This window comes from Macaca mulatta, chromosome 5 (assembly GCF_049350105.2).
Source record: "Macaca mulatta isolate MMU2019108-1 chromosome 5, T2T-MMU8v2.0, whole genome shotgun sequence".
Lineage (NCBI taxonomy): Eukaryota > Metazoa > Chordata > Mammalia > Primates > Cercopithecidae > Macaca > Macaca mulatta.
Window position 1 is genome coordinate 39,714,156 of NC_133410.1, and position 20,845 is coordinate 39,735,000.

Below are 20,845 nucleotides of genomic sequence, written 5' to 3' on the forward strand. Positions count from 1 at the left end.
ATATTCAGCTTTAAACAGTAAATTATATTCTTAGCCTAGGTTAGAAATATAGATAGGAGTTCAACTTTTTGGGTGACGAATAGAGAATATCAGACAGGCATAAATATCATGGGCTCAGAAATACCTGGTATTCTGACTTGTTTCCTAGCTTCTTAAAAAACTATCACATTTGAGAAAGTTTTTGAGAACTCAGAAACCCCGTGAAATGAGTAAACAAAACTGCAATTTCACTTTTTACTGCTTAGTTAGTAATCTCTAATCAGACAGTTCTTTCTTGCTAACATCTAACAAAATTATCTACCTCTTTCAAATAGCAAAGAAAATGAACATACTACCATTCTCACAGTGGAAATATAATTTTACAAACAAACACAAATTACTGAATCTTTACATATGATTCATAGATGGTGGTGATGAGATTATCACGCCCCTCCCCACTCCGTCTTTGTGCACTGACATTTGACCCTTTTTATAATATGCACCTTGTACCAGTGAAACCTAAGGCACCAGCTAGTTACTCATTAAACTCGGGTGCCAAGGGCTGACTTGTACAAATTAGGCTGTTAACTGCCCAGGCTGGCCTCTGTGCAGAAGTGGAAAAAACCAATCATCATAGCTGTGAAATTCTGTCATATCGGCAGAATTGAACTACAAATTGCAGCAATTCGTACCTGACCTCTGATCTGTGAAGTTGGTCTAAACCTTTGAACCTTAGCTTGGAATTGAGAAGCAGCATTGACTTATACAGGGGAAGGTGGCTCGCAAGTGTTCTCCACTGTGAATAGTTAACACTGTGACTGTCGGTCGCCCCCCACACTCACCTCCCCTAGAGAGTCAACCAGAGTAAAAGACATAAATAATGAGGATCTTGAGAGTGGCAGGCATCTTACAAAAAGGCATTTGGAACAAATCTAATACAAGTATACAGTTTCAGGATGCAAGTCTTTTTAAATGAGTATGTCAAAGTAAGAAAACGGAATCTGCAATAACTGAAATTCTTGGACATTTAATACTTTGTGATATGTACATTAAAAAATTCTCTTTACAAATTAGACCAAAGTAGAGTTTAAAACGAAACACTTAAATACATTTTTAATCAAATGGTGCCATCTCTCATTTGTCACATTTTAAAATAAACGTATTAGCTAATCTCTGTTATAAAATACAGACCCGTATTAAGCCATCTTTGGAAAAAAGCAATCAGGAAAAACCAGTTAAACTTTTCTTTGAACCCAAACTTATCTTTTGACACTAAATATCAGACGTAGGCTAATAAATAAGTATAAGAATATGCATTTCTCAGATATACATTTTGTTGCAACATTGATTCATCATAATGAGGAGGGAGAAGGGTTCATTAAGAGAGAGGAGCATTTTTCTTTAAAAGATTAGCTTCTACTTCAAATGCTATTCAAATTGCTCCATTGACAGACAGAGAGAAGTGATTAAAGATTCTACTTCTTTGGTCATTTGAGATATTAACAAATTTTGAATAGCATATAAAATATAACTAAACTATTACTTATAATGAAAGTGAAACTAATGTTACTGCTTAAAGCATATAACCTACACCTAAATAATTCCATTTCATAAATTTAACTATTGGTTTGAAAACAATGATAAGAGTCTTCTTATACAAGAACTTTTCTCTGAGAGGAAATTTCCTCATTGTCAACCTTTATATGCTAATTATCATAAAGTTAATTCCATTAACTTTTCCTTGTTTTAATTTTCACATCTTAAAATTACAATTTCCTTCTCTAAACACTGACTCTGAAATGGCTTTAAAAAACAAATATGGGCGACATTGCTGATAAATTCCTGCTTCTTACCCCATGGTTTAAATAACAGGAAACTATAAAACAACAACAATACTGTGAAGATCTAGATTTTTCAAGCATATAAAGTGAAAAGCTGTTAGATGAACTGATTTTTAAAAAAATGTTTTTAACTTAAGAATTTTGGTTTTACTGCCGGTAAGGCAGACTGTGCAGCAGTTGAAATTCTTACCAACTTCCAATTTTTTTTTTTTTTGGTCTTCAATTAAAAAATGAACAATATGGATCATTTGTTTATCTGGCCTGATCTAAATTGCTTTAACCAAACACAATTATTTCTTCTTCTCTTCAGTTAAAACAAATAAGGTTTCCCCTACCTTTCCAATCTTGATCTGGCTGCGACAGGCTAACTGTAACAAAAGCTTTGCTCAAGCAACCTTCGCTCCCAATACCAGGAGCTGTGTAACTCTGTTATACATGGCACAGGGCTCCTCATTGGTCAACGAAATGAGCTTTGACCACTTAATGCCTTGGGAGTCACGTGCTAAGGGCACCTGGAATGAGCTTGAGTGGGTGGTACAGAAAGAAGGGAGGTGTTAAAACTGCCACATACAAAATGCTCAACAGCAACCTGAAACGGAATGGAAACCCCACTGTAACTGATGGATTTAGGGAAGGCTCAAGAAGACAAAAACTTTGCCAGTTCATAGAGGAGGGACGTTTAACAGAAATATTTTATTCAAACCCAAATAATGACCATAAGGAAACAAATGATTTTTCAAAATCCACCATCCTAGAACCAGATAGATGCCCATTACGTTTGTACAGCTACATGCAGAGATAAAAAACAATAATGCCTACCTCATCTAGGCTGTTGGGATTAAATAAACAAATATATGTGAAGTGCTTAGAAAAGCTCCTGGCATATAGAAAATACTCAAAAAGTGTTACTAGGATTTCTTAGAAATGTTATATTTTTAGCAAGTGTTGCTTTTTCCGCTTCTCATTATCTCTGGGGTAGGTAACTTGGGTTAAGTACCCTGTGTCTAAAAGACTATTAACAATCATGTTTATGATGATCAGTCTGGGAGAAAAAAAAATAGGAAAAAATTACACATGAACCAAACCCTCACCTTATTTTAGTTTATCAGTCTGGAGCTAGAAATTGATTTACTCATAAGAAGTGGAGACAAGTAGAAGAGGCATAGAATGAAAAAGAAGCAGGCAGTACAGCAGGATTTATGATAATAAAACCATCTGTACATAACAACGGATCAGGAGGACCTGAAGCACTTAAGCTGAGTAAACACACTCCTTTTCAAGCAGTTATGGGGTGGAACCTCATCGAAAGTCTCTCTGGAGGCTGAGTTTGTCAGTTCAGGCAATTGGAAGGTTAGAGGAAATGGGAGCTGAAGCTGCCCTAGAGGAGGTCCTGAAAGCAATGTGACTTCTGTGTCCTCTGCATCAGGATTAAAGTGAGCTCTGCAGCAAACATTAAGAGAAGAAGGAGAAACTAACTGCTCCTAAAACAAAAATTTCAAAAAAAATATGGTCCCCAGTTTTCCCTGAGTCATCACTGTATCATTGTTAACCTTATTCAGTTAAACCTTAGTAATTTGAAGGAGCCAGAGTTGGAAGTAAAAAGGCCAGAATGGGCCGGGTGTGGTAGCTCGTGCCTGTCATCCCAGCACTTTGGGAGGCAGAGGCGAGTGGATCACTTGAGGTTAGGAGTTCGAGACCAGCCTGGCCAACATGGTGAAACCCTCTCTCCACAAAACACACAAAAATTACGCGGGTGTGGTGGCGGGCTCCTGTAATCCCAGCTACTCGGAAGGCTGAGGCATGAGAATCGCTTGAACCCAGGAGGCAGAGGTTGCAGTGAGCCAAGCTGGCGCCACTGTACTCCAGCCTGGGCGATACAGTGAGACTCCATCTCAAAAAACAAACAAACAAACAAACAAAAAACGGCCAGAATGACAAGAACATTTTCAATCTATTCATCTACCCATATATTTTTTTAAAAAGACAGTTTTATTACTCCTATATAAAATAATAGCTTTTGACAGTGACTATAAATTATCAACAAGTTAACATAGGGTCAAAATCCAAAACAAGTCTAAGATTATAACTATGTTAAATATTATATAAAACTAGATCGCTATGATCTGGCTGAAGGAACCCTGAAGCAATCCTTAGTTACTAAGGCAGTGTTTTCAAAAACTGATATTAGACAAATTTAAATTGTCATCTTGACTACAAATGGGACACAGAAAATCGGTTTTTCTATAACAGTAATTGAGTATATTATATAAGAAAACGTTCTGGCATGTTTTAAGCATTAGAAAGACAGTATTTTGAAATTTAGGTTTGGTGTGTGTGCACGTGTTTCTATACTAAATGTTACCAAAAAATAACTTAGGCAAAAACATAGGAAATAAACCATCTCAGGATGATGAATTTTAAGACTAAGGGAGTAAGGAGAAGGCAATTTTTCACTGAATACCTGAAAACAACAATTACAATTATAGGCTGCCCTAAACAAAAAATGAGCAAATTTTTCCTGCGTCGGCTTTGAACAAAGTTAATTTAAAAAATACGCGCACATATACACACTAGTTTTAACAAGCACAAAAAATATAGAAAAGTACACAGAAAAAGCAAGTCACCCCTTCTACTGATAGTAAAAGTGGCTCCTAGTACACAGGCCTCTGTATAGGCTAATGTGCATCATAGTAGAAAAGTCATGCTACATGAGCCATGTTAACTTCTTGTTTTTCCTTTTAAGATGGAGTTTTACTCTTATTTCCCAGGTTGGAGGGCAATGGCGCTATCTTGGCTCACTGCAACCTCCGCCTCCCGGGTTAAAGTGATTCTCCTGCCTCGGCCTCCTGAGTAGCTGGGATTACAGGCATGCACCACCATGCCTGGATAATTTTGTATTTTTAGTAGAGACGGGGTTTCATCATGTTGGTCAGGCTGGTCTTGAACTCCCAACCTCAGGTGATCCGCCTGCCTCAGCCTCCCAAAGTGCTGGGATTACAGGCATGAGCCACCATTCTCGGCCACATTAACTTCTGTATAGTTCTGGCTTGCAACAAGCTTAAATCATCCCTGGAGGAGTGATCCTTTGTCTTTCACAAAGCATCTTTGAGTTAGAGTAGAATGAGAGCAGTTCTGAGGTCTGAGGCTGTGGAGAAAAGAAAAATAAAAAAGTATAGACGCAAAATAGAAGCCTGGGACGAGATAAGCTCTGAGGTAGATTGGGAAAAACGAGTAAGAAACAGGACTCAGGTCCAGGAGAGGAGGAAATGGAGCACAGTAAGACATGATTATGTGGCCTATTTTAGACAGGATCTATTAAGGCCATTGTGGCATCCTGGTAAGAGAGTTATTATTATTTTTATTACTTTATTATTATTAGAGACAGGTCTTGCTGTGTTACCCAGGCTGGTCTCGAACTGCTAGGCTCAAGTTATCTAGCCACCATGCCCAGCCTACTTTTTAGTTTAATTTATCTAAAAGCTAAACTATAGCCAATGCAAAGATTATGTGAGTGTGTATTTGCTTTTGTATATAATAGTAGCATATCATTTTCCACAAGTATATTTGACACTATTTAGAATTTCAAGCCTTTGCTGAAATTGTTTATTGTTTTAACACATGACTAAAGCATAAAAGAAATTGCACATATGTGTGTACATAGACATTCAGATAGTAGCTTTCACCTGAAAAGGTGTCAAACACTGATAATGAAATCACATAACTGTATTAGTGGTATCAGCAATAATAGTTCACTAAGAAGCTAATTAACTGGTATTGAAAAACAGATGAAGTATAAAGCAGTATCCGCAAGCCTATATGATTAAAGCACCATAGTATTTTCTTTCTGTTAATTTGTCTATTATCCTATTACAGCATCAACAGTCACAGAGAAGGAAGAATTAAACAATGGACATTGTCATATCTGATATTGTCCTTATCTGGACATTAGGAAAGATCTGTGGGTTGTCCTTTTAAAATTTTAAATGGTAGGCTGGATACAGTGGCTCATGCCTATAATCCCAGCACTTTTGGAGGCCAAGATAGGAGGATTGCTTGAGCCCAGGAGTTCAGGGCCAGCCTGGGCAACATAGTGAGACCCCATCTATACAAATAATAAAAAAATTAGCAGGGCATGGTGACATATGCCTGTGGTCCCAGCTACTCGAGAAAATTGTTTGTTTGAGCCTGGGAGGTTGAGGCTGCAGTGAGCCATGACTGCCTTACTGCATTCCAGCCTGGATGACAGAGTGAGATCCTGTCTCAAAAATAAATAAATAAATAAAAATAAAATGGTACCTTTTCAATCAGTGTCCTTGGTTTATTTACTTATTTTTGTTTCTAGCTATGAAAATAAGTTTATTTACTTATTTTTGTTTCTAACTATGTTGCTCAGGCTGGTCTAGAACTCCTGGGCTCAAGTGATCCTCCTTCCTCAGCCTCCCAAGTAGCTGGGACTACAGTATGCACCATTGTGCCCAGAGGTACAACTGTTTTAAAGATTAAAATTATAAAGGTAACTAACATTTGTATATTTCATCCCTTCAAAGTGCCTGACACGGGTCTAGGTACTGGGGCTATAGGAGTGAGCAAAACAGACAAAATCTCTGCCCTCATGAACGCCATAGTCTCACAGGGGAGTCAGGCATTAAATGAATGCATCAGTAAAATACATAGTATGCTAGATTGTGAAAGAACTAAGGAGGAAAAAACAGCAGGGTAGGAGAATAGAAATGTGTGTGTTGGGTGGTGGGGGGGGAGGTTATGTCTGCATAATCTCTGAATTATAAGGGAAACTGTATTTACCATTTATTAGCTATAAAAATTAAGCATGCTAATCCATTCAATTTTTCATGGGATATGCTATTAATATAAACTCATTTAAATCACATGTCTTAGCCAGGTGTGGTGGTGCACACCTGTGGTCCCAGCTACTCAGGAGGCTGAGGTAGGGGGATCGCTTGAGCTCAGAACAGAAGGTCAAGGTTGCAGTAAGCGGTGATTGCACCACTGCATTCCAGCCTCGGCAACAGAGTGAGAACTGCCATCTAAAAAAAAAAAAAAAAAATTATATATCAAGTACTTCTTGCTTACATGCTAGTGGCTATTCAATGTGAAAAGAGGCAAGGCAGGCCGGGTACGGTGGCTTACACCAGTAATCCCAGCACTTTGGGGGGCCGAGGCGGGCGGATCACCTGAGGTCATGAGTTCGAGACCAGCCTGGCCAACATGGTAAAACCCTGTCTCTACTAAAAATTTAAAAATTAGCTGGGCATGATGGCAGGCATCTGTAATCCCAGCTACTCAGGAGGCTGAGGCAAGAGAATCACTTGAACCCGGGAGGCAGAGGTTGCAGTAAGCCAAGATCGTGCCATTGCACTCCAGCCTGGGCAACAAGAGTGAAACTCCGTCTCGAAAAAAAAAAAAAAAAGAAGAAAGAAAGAAAGAAAATAGGCAAGGCAGCTGCCATCTCAAATAAAGTGGTAGGATCCTGGCACAGGAACTACAGAAAAAAATCCAAGAGAAAACATAATGCTTTTGGATAATGATTTTGAAGCAAACCTGATTTCCCATGTCTTTCTCGAGTTTGCAGGAACTTCAGATAGTTTAAAATGGCTAGGCTGTGGGCTGCTCTGGGATCTCCATTCACCCTCACTCTGTCTTATTCCCATTCCCTCTACCCTCTTTAAATCACAGTCTTTGGGCCCACCCTGAGTGCTCACCTACTGGACCAAATCCCTATCCCTTAGAAAGGTTCGCTGATGGGGCGAGACTGACTCAAAGAGGAAGAAGGAAGGGATGACAGTGGGTGGGGATCAACCTTTTTCAGGATAATATAAATTTAAATTTATCACCAAAGCACAATCAGTCTGTGTTCCCTACTTTCTTGTGTAATGGGCAGTCATGAAGCCCACAGACTTCAAGCACCCATGTGTGCTACATCCAACACTGACAAGAGTACATGTGGGAGGCAGCCACTTCAATTCATCACCTCCATCTGTAATAAAATAACTGTAGCTAACTCCTATATACAGCCCCTTTCCTTCACCAGGCACTCTTTTAAGCATTTCGCATATATTAACACATGCAATCCCCATACATGGTTGAGGCAGGTACTAGTACCATCTCCTTTTTTTTTTTTTTTTTTTCAGACGGAGTCTCACTCTTACTGCCCAGGCTGGAGTGCAGTTCCATAATCTCGGCTCACTGCTACCTCCACCTCCTGGGTTCAAGTGATTCTCCTGCCTCAGCCTCCTGAGTAGCTGGGATTACAGGTGTCCGCCACCATGCCTGGCTAATTTTTGTATTTTCAGTAGACACAGGGTTTCATCACATTGGTTAGGCTGGTCTCGAACTCCCGACCTCAGGTGATCCACCCGCCTTGGCCTCCCAAAGTGTTAGGATTACAGCCATGAGCCACGGCACACAGTCTCATCTCCATTTTATAGATGAGAAAACAAGAAATAAAGTAATTGTTCCAAGACCAACAGCCAGCAAATAGTGAAGGATCCAAACCTAAGCATTCTGGCTCTTAGACATCATACATTACCGCCGTGAGCTAAGTAGATAATCTTCTTTCTTTCCTCCTAATTAGCTACCTCTCTATCTACCTACCATGTTTCACCTTGCTGCTCTGTCAGCCTGCCAGGGACAGAAATTTCTGTACTAAACCAGAGAAACTTTGGAACTTTGAGATGACATCTTTGGAGCTAAGTAGGAAACCCTTTAATGTTCGATGAATGAAAGCATAACTTAAGAAAGCCACAAAATTTAATTTGAATCTAAAGAGAATTCTCTTCACATTTTCTCTCTAAGCCCTTCCTCTATCTGAGGCAGCACTCTCCATTAATTCTTTGAAACCTGCTAGATTTCAGGGCCATCCCTTTCTGTCTGTCCCTCTAACATAGCAAAATGTAGCATCTGATAAGCTAAGTAATTATCAGTATTTACCTCATAGATTCTGTGGTAGTTTTAACAGACTTCTTAATCTTAAAAAGAGAAAGTTCAGAATAAACATTGAATGCTGGTAGAGAGAGGACACCTATCAGCAAGTCACAAATCATGTGTAACATTGTAGCCTTTTGTTCCACTCGCTAGAGAAAAGCCAGCTACATTGTCATAATGTGAAAAGTAGCTATTTTTCCTCCTGAGCCAGGAGGAACAAGGCAGTCAGGTTAACAAGGGCTCAGGAAGCGTGTGGTTTTGCCAAGTATTCCGTGAGTTTTACTCTTTAACATAATTTCCTCAAAATTGCCACAAAAATCCCCTAAGTTCTGGATTTATCAGGTACTATGCTCTTCCATTCCAATTGGTGTTTAAGGAGCACTTTCTATAACATCCTGAGATGTACTCAAGCCCTGGGGAAGTGCAGTCAAAGACCTCAGCCTCCAGAGTAGCTGGGACTACACGTGCACGCCACCACACCCGGCTAATTTTTGTATTTTTAGTAGAGACGGGGTTTCACCATGTTGGCCAGGCTGGTCTTGAACTCCTGACCTCAGGTGATCCACCTGCCTTAGCCTTCCAAAGTGCCGGGATTACAGGTGTAAGCACCTGGCCTAGCACGCATTCTTATTTACAATTGCATCAAGCTGTAAACAGAGGCAATCACAAAGCCCTACACTTCAAAATATATATTCTCTGTAATTGTTTACTTTGTGATTTAAAAAGTAAAACACCTCTTTCCTGAAGAATGTTCCTTATTTCAAGAATTGAGCATTCCTAAAATGGAATAAACTTTAGACATATTTTATGATCAGCCAGGAAACGGAATCTTATCAGGGGCTTGATAAGCTGGCAAGTTACTAAATGAGTTACATGGAGTCTGAAAAGCTTTGAAAAATTTTCTTCTTAAGACCTTGGGGTTCAGTTCTTATTTAAGCCTAGTTACCTATTCGACATATTCTTTTACCACTTTGAAAAGGGAGCTCTTATTTTTTGAAAAATAAAAGTAGATACGTCAAAGAAATTTGAAAGCAATATGGAAGTAATTGAAATTATTCAAAAAAAATCAAACACTAAAACTTCAGCTGTGATGGATCTATAAAAACTGGTTATACTATTAATGATTACAGGTGAAATCAGAAACACAAGAACCTCTTTAAAAGGTCAACTGCAAGGCTGATCAGTTTAGATGGGATGCTAAAATTAGTGAGGAGTATAAGCTCAGGAAAAAGAACAACATAAAATGCTAGTGAAGCAAATCGTTTAGACACAATGAGCCTGATTTTCATGAGCAAATGGTAACTTGGCAAGGCATTCAATTTTGAATTGGTTGTAAGAGTCACTCAATTGTTCAACAATGGCTATTGATCCTACTATGTGTGGCTTTGTTCTAGACCCTGAAGATTGGATGGTGACAGGCAGAGGAGTCCCTGAAGAACAGAACAGCAAGAAAGGGGCGGGGCAGTGGAAGCAGAGGGAGACAGGCAGGGGTCAGACGGGAGCGTTATAACACCCAGGCGAGGACTTCAGGTTCTCCTTGGTTGATTGGAGGATTCTGAGTAGAGAAGTGATGTGATCAGCTTTTCTGTTTTTTTAAGATCACTGGTGTGCAGCCGGGTGCAGTGGCTCAGGCCTGTAATCCCAGCTACTCGGGAGGCTGAGACAGGAGAATTGCTTGAACCCGGGAGGCAGAGGTTGCAGTGAGCTGAGATCGTGCCACTGCACTCCAGCCTGGGCGACACAGCAAGACTCCATCTCAAAAGAACAAAAATACAATACAATACAATACAATATCACTTTTTAATCAACCAATAAAATTAGCTAAAATACTTAATGAATAGTGATTAAGTGTCACACTTCAGTAAGACAAGTATGACAACATCAAAACCCTTCTAAAAATGAAATTGCATAGTGTATTCGAAGAGCTTGGAAATGTTTCTTTTTGCTTAGCAATGATGTTATTATAAATCTATCCTTAAGAAATAAGAGAAAAATCATGTTTACCTCAAAATTCTTTATAATACATTGAGAAACAATCCTTATAGGAATGGTTAAATAAATGGTGACACACCAGCCACTAAAAATTACATTTATAAAGAATTTAATGTCATGAGTAAAGGTTCACAATATATGAGCTTAAGAAAAAAGAGAGTAGAGAAAAACTTTATGTACGGTGCAATTTCTACTGATACTATAGTAATCAAATGAAGAAAAATATAACAAAATATTGACAGTGGTTGTCTCTGGATAGTCAGAATATGAATACGGGTGATTAAAATACATATATAATACATGTATGTTAAATATCTGTAACATATGTTACTTTGATCAACAAAACTTTAATGATTTGATAAAATGAACCTATTTTTTCTGTCCCTCATTCTCTCCATTTCGACCCATCATTACATTCTGCCAATTCTTTTCTTTCCCTTTCTTCCTGATTTAGTTCAGCACTAACCATGCACAACCTCCCACGCCCACCCGTTGGGTTTCCTACCTGACATCTTTCCCCACTAACCGTCCTGAAAGCAGTAGGAAGAACCATTTTCCTTAGGTATGGTTGGGATCATGTTACTCCCATGAAGGGAATTTGAGGTGATCCTTGGTCATCCATAACATTGCAGGCTTTTGATCATGAGCTGCCAATCTCTGGTTAACTTATGATTACAAATCACTGCATAATTTCTCTTTGTTCCCTTCAACCTCAACAGATACACACCCACACACAAAATCTCCAAGGCTACCTTCCTTCTCTATCTACCAGATTCTTATTTTCCTTTGTAACTCTCCTCTTGAACGACCTTCCCCCAAAAGGACTTTTTTTTAATCCAGGTATCTATCTTTTTCAACACAACTTTACTCACTGCCACACCACTTTAGCATTTCTTCTTTTCTAGATATTCGGCAATTGTGTATTTGTCATTTGGGATCAAACCTGATTCCTGTTTCATCACAACATTGCCTAAACAGCAACGCTTCTGACTCTACATTTGAAAATTAAAGCTTATATACAAAGTTTAAGACTGTCTCTTGTTTTTTTGTTGTTGTTGTTTTCTTTTTCTTTTTTGTTGTTTTTGTTAAGACTGTCTTGTAAAAAATGTTTGTTTGCACAGTTGTCGTATGTTTGCATGACAAGCTGATTATGGTTCCTTACAAAGTATACCCAAGGTATTTGCTCTCAACCTTTTCTCTCCACCCTGTGCACACACACAGAAATTCACTAACATGGGTGCTCAGCAATTGTTATTGACAAGAATTCCAAACAGTTGGTCAAATGACTTTTTACTCACAACATGGAGCCATAAGTCATAATAAGATAATTTAACTTATGAAGAATCATTATGAAATAAAGACTTAAAGTTCAATCTTGTTACCTGTTTGGTGAACAACTCTGGAAAGTCAGGATAAAGGAAAGCCAAATTGACAGCTGCTGTATCTAAGTGGTTAAGAATATGCAAATGGGACCCTCTTCTGTTCTCCTACCATGTTTGTTTCAGGATTCCAATTTGAAATCTGTATGTGCCCCTTGACACCTCAATGCTTTGTCAAGCACCTCGTTTCTCTGGCTTTAGTTTTACAAAGAAACCAAATAAATGGTGATGGAGCAGCTTATCACAGTATGTTTTTAGAAACGCCAATGCTAAAATTACCAGTCCCCAAGTTCCAGGTGAAATTACTATAAGAATTAAATGAGAACTACTTTGATCTGATGCGTTAATGAAAACAATAGTGTCAGTCATGATTCTGAATAAGTACTCAAATAAACAATTTTAAAAATTGGGACAAAACACTACTATGAGAATACACTGTTATAAAGAGAAAATAGGCCAGGCAGGGTGGCTCGCTCATGTAATCCTAGCATTTTGGGAGGTCGAGGTGGGCGGATTGCTTGAGTCCAGGAGTTTAAGACCAGCCTGGGCAACATGGCAAAAGCCTGTCTATAAAAACAAAAAAAAAAAAGAAAAAAATACAAACATTAGCTAGGCGTGGTGGCGTGCGCCTGTAGTCCCAGCTACTTGGAGGTCTGAGGTGGGAGAACTGCTTGAGCCCAGAAGGTCCAACTGTAGTGAGCCATGTTTGGGCCACTTCATTCTAGCCTTGACAACACAGCAAGACCCTGTCTCAAAAAAAAAAAAAAAAAAAAAAAAAAAGAGCTTAGTGTGGAGAGTTTAGAAACTAAATACAGTAGCTAAGGAAGAAACTGATTATTTATCTGAATTTCAAATTGAACTCAACATCAGTCCCAATCACTCTTTTCATTTTTCTAAGAACTGAGCATTAAATGGAATTTTAAAACATTTATTAAAACGAAATCAAAGACAAACTACAATTAGGAATGTGTCATTAAAGAGTCAATTTCCTTAATATGCCAGAGTGCTTCCATACCAACAAGAAAAATACAACACAATACATATGAGCAAAGATATGAGCAGGCAGTTTGCAGAAAAACAAAATTCTATGATGAATAAACATGAAAATAGTTCAACTTTATTCAAATCAAACTTTGTCTGATTAAAATAGATAGAAATCAAAACAGTGAGTCCTACTATATCAGCAAAAATGTTTACATTTGGGCTGGGCACAGTGGCTCATGCCTGTAATCCCAGCACTTTGGGAGGCCGAGGCGGGTGGATCACTTGAGGTCAGGAGTTCGAGACCAGCCTGGTCAATATGGTGAAATCCCATCACAGATTTAAATGGAAGTTGTAAAACCTTTCCCCCAGTAGAAGATCTTTAGAGGAAATGGGGTGAGGGTTAGGTAGAGGGCACATGGATTGAGAAACATTGACTGCGATTCCTATAAATTTAGAAGTTCAGGCAGAAGGACTTCCCCCATATGACTAGGATTCAACAGAACACACGTGCTATTTAATAACAAAGGCATTTATGCAGCATTTATTCTATGTCTCTGGGTAATTTATATGTTGCTTGATCTTGGTAATGTGCAAACATTTTTAGCCAGTTCTTAACTGTCAGGTGATCTCTGATTGTTGCTGTTTTCTACAGTTGTTGTCTAGATACTCACAAGGATTCAGGTTTATTTTGGATCCTGAAGTCAAGGCTAGTATTTCTTTAAGCACTCACCGGAGTGAAAGAGTCCTAAGATTTCAGTAGCCACGAAAAAATTATTATCTGTGCTCCCCCAAGAGGGAGAGACAACATGAGTAACCTTAGGATGGTCAAGGGTCATCTGTTAGATCTCTGAGACTCAGTGGAGCCTTCACTGGGGATTGGCAGATGGAACTGAAAGTGACAAAAAAGACCCCAAAGGAATCAGGTCTTGGGAACTCAGATTTTCCTCAAGGACTCTTCCATCTGATGATGTTAGTGATTTCAGCTCTACATCATCATTTCTTTTCTTGCCTTTTCCTTTTTTAAAGACGGAGTCTCACTCGGTCACCCAGGCTAGCGTGCAGTGGCGCGATCTCGGCTCACTGCAAACTCCACCTCCCAGGTTCAAGCGATTCTCCTGCCTCCCAAGTAGTTGGGTCTACAGGTGCACACCACCATGCCCAGCTAAGTTTTGTATTTTTTAGTAGAGACAGGGTTTCACCTTGTTAGTCAGGCTGGTCTCGAACTCCTGACCTCAAGTGATCCACCGCCTTGGCCGCCCAAAGTGCTGGGATCACAGGCGTGAGCCCCCATGCCTGGCCTCATCATTTCTTTTTTTATCAAAAACCAGACAGTCAACTAGTCAACCCCTTTGTGCTCACCTTTCACGTCCTGGCATAACACTTCGTAAGCACAGCTACACGAAGAATAAGAATGGCAAGCCCAAAGTATGAAGAGATAAATCAAATTTAACTATTATTAATATATTATTGATTATTCCCACTAAATTTAGTCTTCCAAAAAAATAAATCTACTTGGATAAAATTCATGTTGATGGATATACCAAAGAAAGCTGGTTGTCCATTTATATGCTAGTGAATTTTTCTTACTTTTCCCCTATGTATAGCCTGGCATTTTGTAATTTCTCTGTACCTACAGGGCCAGAGGAGGGGAAAAAAAGGAAGGCACATCCTTTCTGTTCTTTAGTGAAGCTTCTGATGAAAGGGATTAATAAGAGTTAGGGGTGAGGGAAAGAAAGAAAGAGAGAGAGAGAGAGAGAGAGAGAGAGAGAGAGAGAGGCTGGGCGTGGTGGCTCACACCTGTAAATCCCAGCACTTTGGGAGGCCAAGGCACGTGGATCACCTGAGATCAGGAGTTCAAGACCAGCCCGGCCAACATGGTGAAACCCGGTCTCTACTACAAAATTAGCTGGTGTGGTGGCATGCACCTGTAATCCCCACTATTCAGGAGGCTGAGATACGAGAACCACTTGAATCCAGGAGGCAGAGGCTGCAGTGAGCAGAGGCTTCAGTGAGCTGAGATTGTACAACTGCACTCCACCCTAGGTGACAAAGCGAGACTGTCTCAAAAGAAAAAAAAAAAAAAAGCAGGGGGAAAAAAAAGGAGGTGGAGGGAGAACTTGAGATGCTATGAAATGAAAATTAGAACTTTTCAGTGAGTACCATTTTCATAATTTATGGTACTTCCACCCCGAGCATGTCTCAAATTTGTTTAGGAAAATATTTTATTCTCATACCATCATTTGTTCTCATATCATCATTATAATATGGGTGGATGATCAAATAAGCAAGGCCTGCAAATGGTCTGAGAAAAGAGCTCATTTGGAAATAACATCCTGGGCTTTGCAACCACAGTGAGAAGTGTATCTCAGCACCTGGTAGCAAATGCAGGTGAGGTCCACCCTGGTAGTAGATACAAGTGAGTTCATAGATGGTTGGCAAAGAGGTACAAACTAATGGAAACACAACAACAAGCTCTGTAGCTACTTTACATGGAGTTGACTAAGCAAAGGCCCATCTGACCTAACAACAAGATGAGAATATTTACTCTTTATTCAACAGTTGTTACCACCAGTTCTGGGTGTTTCACATATGCTATTTCATTTAATCCTCACAACAACCCTATGAGGTACTAATTATCTTTCTATTTTGTAGATGTGGAAACTGAGGCTTACAAAGATTAAATAAGTGTTCAAAGTCTCACAACTATTAGGTGGCAGATGCAGAATTCACATCCAGGTTCCCAAACCCCAGAGCCCAAGTTTTTGCCCCAGAATCACAATGCTATCTGGACTGCACCATAATGAAAGAGCTGTGTGTCAGTTTTACTCTGTATACCCCCGACATGTATTCAGTTGCCCTGTTAACTCTGTCCTCAAAGCAGAAAATTTGCATGCCCTGACTGTTTCAGCATCGGTCATTCATACTCACAAGCTGTCCTGTAAAATGGAGCTTGGGAGAAAGGAGGTAACAGTTAAAATACAGTAAACAATCTAAGCTTTCAGTTTAAGAAACCAGAAAAAAGAAGAGCAAAATAAATCTGAAACAGATTAAGGAAGGAAATAATAACGATTTAGATGGGAATAAAGCAAATACAGACTATAAAAACAAAATAAAAGTTAATAAAACCAAAAGTTGGTTCTTTGAAAAGAGCAACAACATTGACAAACCACTAGCTAGAATGACAAAGCAATGAAAAGACTCAACTTACTAAACTCAGGGATAAGAGAAGTGACATCACTACTGATCTTCTAGAAATAAAAAGGATAGCAAAGAAATACTATGAACAATTACATGCCAGCAAATTAGAACACCTACATGTAGAGGAGAAATTCCTAGAAAGATGCAAAGGGCCAAAATAGACTCAAGAAGAAATAGAATACCTGAATAGACGTATAAGTAAATACACTGAATTTGTATCACAAACATTTTCCACAAAGAAAAGCCCAAGAACAGATGGCTTCTCTGGAGGATTCTATCAAATGTTTTAAAGTCTAATTACCACCAATCCTTCACAAATTCTTCCAAAAAATAGAAGGGACTAGAACACTTCCCAATGAGGCCAGTATTATAGGCACACAAAATACAGACAAAGATATAAGAAAACAACAAATCAACACATCTTATGCATTTGGACTTTTTAATAATACACAACTAAATACTAACAAACTGAATTCAGCAACATGACCAAGTCTGATTTATCCCAGAAATGCAAGATAGCTTGACAGATGAAAATCAATCAATGCAATACACCATATCAACAAAAGACAAAAACTATACACAATAATCTGAATAGATCCCAGAAAAGCATTTGATACAACGCACCAACCTTTCATAACTAAAACACTCAACATATTAAAGCAGAAGGGAACTTCTTCAATCTGATAAATAACATCTACAAAAAACCCGTGACTAATACACTTAATGTGGAAAAGACTGAATGATCTTCCCATAGGAACAGCAATGAGGATGTGAACTCTCATAACTTCTATATGCAATGCTGTACTTGTTTCCAGCCAGGATAATTAGGAGAAAAAAAAGAAAAAAAAGAAAAAAAAAGAAAGGGGATCCATATGGGAAAGGGAGAAATAAAACTATATTCATAGATGACATAGTCAATTATATGCAAAAACCTAAGGAATCCATTAAAAAATTATTAGAACGAATAATCAAGTTCAACAAGGTTGCGGGACATAAAAGCAATATAGAAAAATCAATGATAAATTTCTATCCACGAGCAATGAACAAACTAAAATATAAAATTAACAAAGCAATTTCATCTACAATAGCATAAAAAAAAATACAAGTGTTAAAACTACAAAACATTGTTCAAAGAAATCAAAGATCTAGGCCATCTATTAAAAATACAAAAATTAGCTGGGCATGGTGGCACCTGGCCAAGACACAAGAATCACTTAAATCCGGGAGGCGGAAGTTGCAGTGAGGCAAGATCGCGCCACTGCACTCCAGCCTGACAAGTGAGACTCTGTCTCACAAAAAAAAAAAAGAAAAGAAAAGAAAAAAAAATCTACATAAATGGAAAGATACTGCTTGTTCATGAATAGAAGACTTAACACTGCTAAAACGACAATACTCTTCCATCTGATCTACAGAGTCAACACAATATCCCCATCAAAATTTCAGCTAGTTTTTTGGAAAAAAAATTGACAAATGGATCCTAAAATTCATATAGAAAGTCAAGGGGCCCAGAATAGCCAAAACAAACTTGAAAAAGAAGAACAAAGCTCAAGGATTCACCCTTCCAGGTTTCAAAATTTACTACAAAGCTACAGTAAACAAGACAGTGTATATAGGATGTGGAAATCTTAGGGGAAAACCATAAGGTGCGGGGAGGGTTGGCAGCATGGTACTGGCATAAGGATGACCATAAGACAATGGATTCAAAATGAGAGTTCAGGGGAGAAAACCCAAAACATACACGTGTGGTCAATCGATTCTGGACAAGGGTGCCAAGACTATTGATGGGAATAGTCTTTTGAAGAAATTATGCTTTAATAACTGGATATCCACAATGCAAAAGAATAAAGTTGGACCTCTCATTCATATCATATACAAAAATTAAATCATTATAGATCAACCACCTAATAAGAGCTAAAATGGTAAAACTCTTGGAAGAAAACATGGGTATAAATCTTCATGACCTTAGTTCAGGTAGGCAGCAGCCTTTTAGATATGACACGTTTCAAATATGATAAACACAAGCAGTAAAAGAAAAAATAATGAAATTGGCCTTTGTCAAAATGGAAAGCTTTGTTTCTCAAACAACACAATTAAGAAAGGAAAGACAACTTACAAAATGAGAGAAAATAATTGCAGATTGTATATTTGATGATAGCCTTGTATCTAGAATGTATAAAGAACTCCTACAACTCAATAATGAAGAAGACAAATAACCCAACTTAAAGATCAGTAAAGAGTCTGAACAGACATTTCTCTAAAGCTACACACACTCTTTGGTCTCAGCTGCAGAAGCCAAATGACGAAGGGAACATCATCGTCTGGAAAGCATCGCAATAAGATGCACACGATGTGCCACTGCTGTGGCTCTAAAGCCTACCACCTTCAGAAGTCAACCTGTGGCAAATGTGGCTACATTGCCAAGTGCAAGAGAAAGTATAACTGAAGTATCAAGGCTAAAAGTTGGAACACCACCAGGACTGGTCATATAGGACACCTAAAAATTGCATACTGCAGATTCAGGCATGGATTCTGTAAAAGGACAACACATAAACCCAAGAAGGCAGCTATTGCAACATCCAGCTTATCTTAAGAATTTCAGTGATTAGTCAGGCAATAAAGGTTCTGATTTAAAACCTGAACCTTAAAAAAAGGCTAGGCATGGTGGCTCACACCTGTAATCCCAGCACTTTGGGAGGCAGAGATGGGCAGATCACTTGAGCTCAGGAGTTCGAGACCAGCCTGGGCAACATGGCGAAACCTCATCTCTATGAAAAATACAAAAACATAGCCAGGTCTGGGGGTATGCACCTGCAGTCCCAGCTACTTCGGAGGCTGAGGTGGGAGAATCACTTCAGCCCCGGAGGATGAGGCTGCAGTGAGCCATGACTGTGCCACTGCACTCCAGCCTGGGTGACAGAGCGAGACCCTGCATCCCCAAAAAAAAAGGAAGGAAAAGAAAAAAAAATGAAGTCACACTTTGTGAGCGTGGGATAAGTATGGCAGACACTGCCACTTATTATCCTCCACTTCAGAAGGGCACATTTCAAAGGCTCCCGTGACACCTCTCCTGTTCCGATCATTGTTTCCAAGGAATAAAGCTCAGGCATGCAGCTGTGGATGCCAGGATGTCCATGTTCCATGTTCTCCCCTAATTTCACTTCAGACTAGAACCTAATCACTAAAAACCTCACCATGCAGAATTATCTTACAGAGAAGTTTCCTTACGACACAATTTTTATGTCCCAGTGGCTGCCTGGCTTTGTGTTCCAGCTCTTTGTTCCCACAGTGAATAGCTTTCCAAGAAAATGTTTTCCTGGTCCCTGTTCACTCAGCACTCCCTCCGTGACCTGTCCCTGATGGGGTGTGTGTGTGTGTGTGTATGTGTGTGTGCACATGAGTGTGCAGTGTGATGAGGATGGGAATCAGGGGGCTGGAGCACTGCTTAACTGAGCAATGCATAATTAGTCTCCCTTCCCAGCCTCAGCAGGCAGCAACTCCCCTGCATCTTCTCCCCTTCCGCTTCCCCTCCTCCATCACCCTCATTATCTCAATGATGCTTTCTAATATTCCCAAGCGACCAAGCTAAACAAAGCAAACATTAGGCAAAGGAGACAGAAAGAAAACAGGCTTTGGAATGTGGCACAGAGAAGCTCAAAAACCAGCCCTGTCACTTTCCACTTAGGAACTCCAGGCAAGCCTACCATGTCAAATTTGTCAAACGAAGATCACACAATACCCAGTTTTAAGAAATATTTATAGGGTTCTCTCTATGAGCTGGATGCTGAGGTTACAACCTGAATGACATATAGACTGTCACTGAAAAACTCATAGTGTAGTAGAAGATATAGAAATGCAAACAAATTCCAATGCAGTGTGATAAAGGCCATGACAGGTGGTATTAAGGAGGTGGGAGGGATTCTCTTCATGGTTGAGAAGGAGGAAGAAGGCATTCTGGGGTGGATGTAAGACTTCAGTAAGACAATGTATCCACAGAACACTTGGCATATGGTAAGTGTTCAAAGAATGTGAAGTTCTTTCTTCACAAAGAGCCCTAGGAATGCAGAAAATAAAATTTGTACGTTTTGGCCTGGCACGGGGGCTCACACCTATAATCCCAGCACTTTGGGAGGCTGAGACGGGCAGATCACCTGAGGTCAGGATTTTGAGACCAGCCTGGTCAACATGGTGAAACCCTGTCTCTACTAAAAATACAAAAATTAGCCAGGCATGGTGGTGGGCACATGTAATCCCAGCTACTTGGGAGGCTGAGGCAGAAGAATTCCTTGAACCTGGGAGGCGGAGGTTGCAGTGGCTAGGATCACGCCATTGCACTCCAGCCTGGGTGACAGAGTGAGGCTCTGTCTGGAAAAAAAAAAAAAAAAAAATTAGCCAGGCATGGTGGTGCACGCCTGTCATCCCAGCTACTCCGGAGGTTGAGGTACGAGAGTTGCTTGAACCCAGGAGGCAGAGATTGCAGTGAGCCATGATTGCACCACTGCACTCCAGCCTGGGCAACAGAGTGAGACTCTG

At 39.4% G+C, this 20,845-nt stretch overlaps 1 protein-coding gene and 1 pseudogene across 46 annotated transcripts in view; one reads left to right on the forward strand and one right to left on the reverse strand.

The window, feature by feature from the left end:
* RBM47 (RNA binding motif protein 47) overlaps positions 1-20,845 on the reverse strand; it is a 206,579-nt gene that overhangs the window by 49,994 nt on the left and 135,740 nt on the right. For 8 of the 46 annotated variants that reach the window (XM_078003285.1, XM_078003262.1, XM_078003283.1 and 5 more), the window contains one exon: positions 6,737-6,865. The exons of 31 other annotated variants lie outside the window; for them this stretch is intronic. The gene's annotated coding sequence lies outside the window, so the exon portion shown is untranslated. Of the gene's footprint in view, positions 1-2,155; positions 2,292-6,623; positions 6,866-12,737; positions 12,880-20,845 lie in introns of those variants that run through there. 7 more of the 46 variants (XM_078003302.1, XM_078003282.1, XM_015138229.3 and 4 more) reach the window with 3 other exon arrangements.
* LOC114678282 (large ribosomal subunit protein eL37-like) lies at positions 18,467-18,993 on the forward strand (annotated as a pseudogene).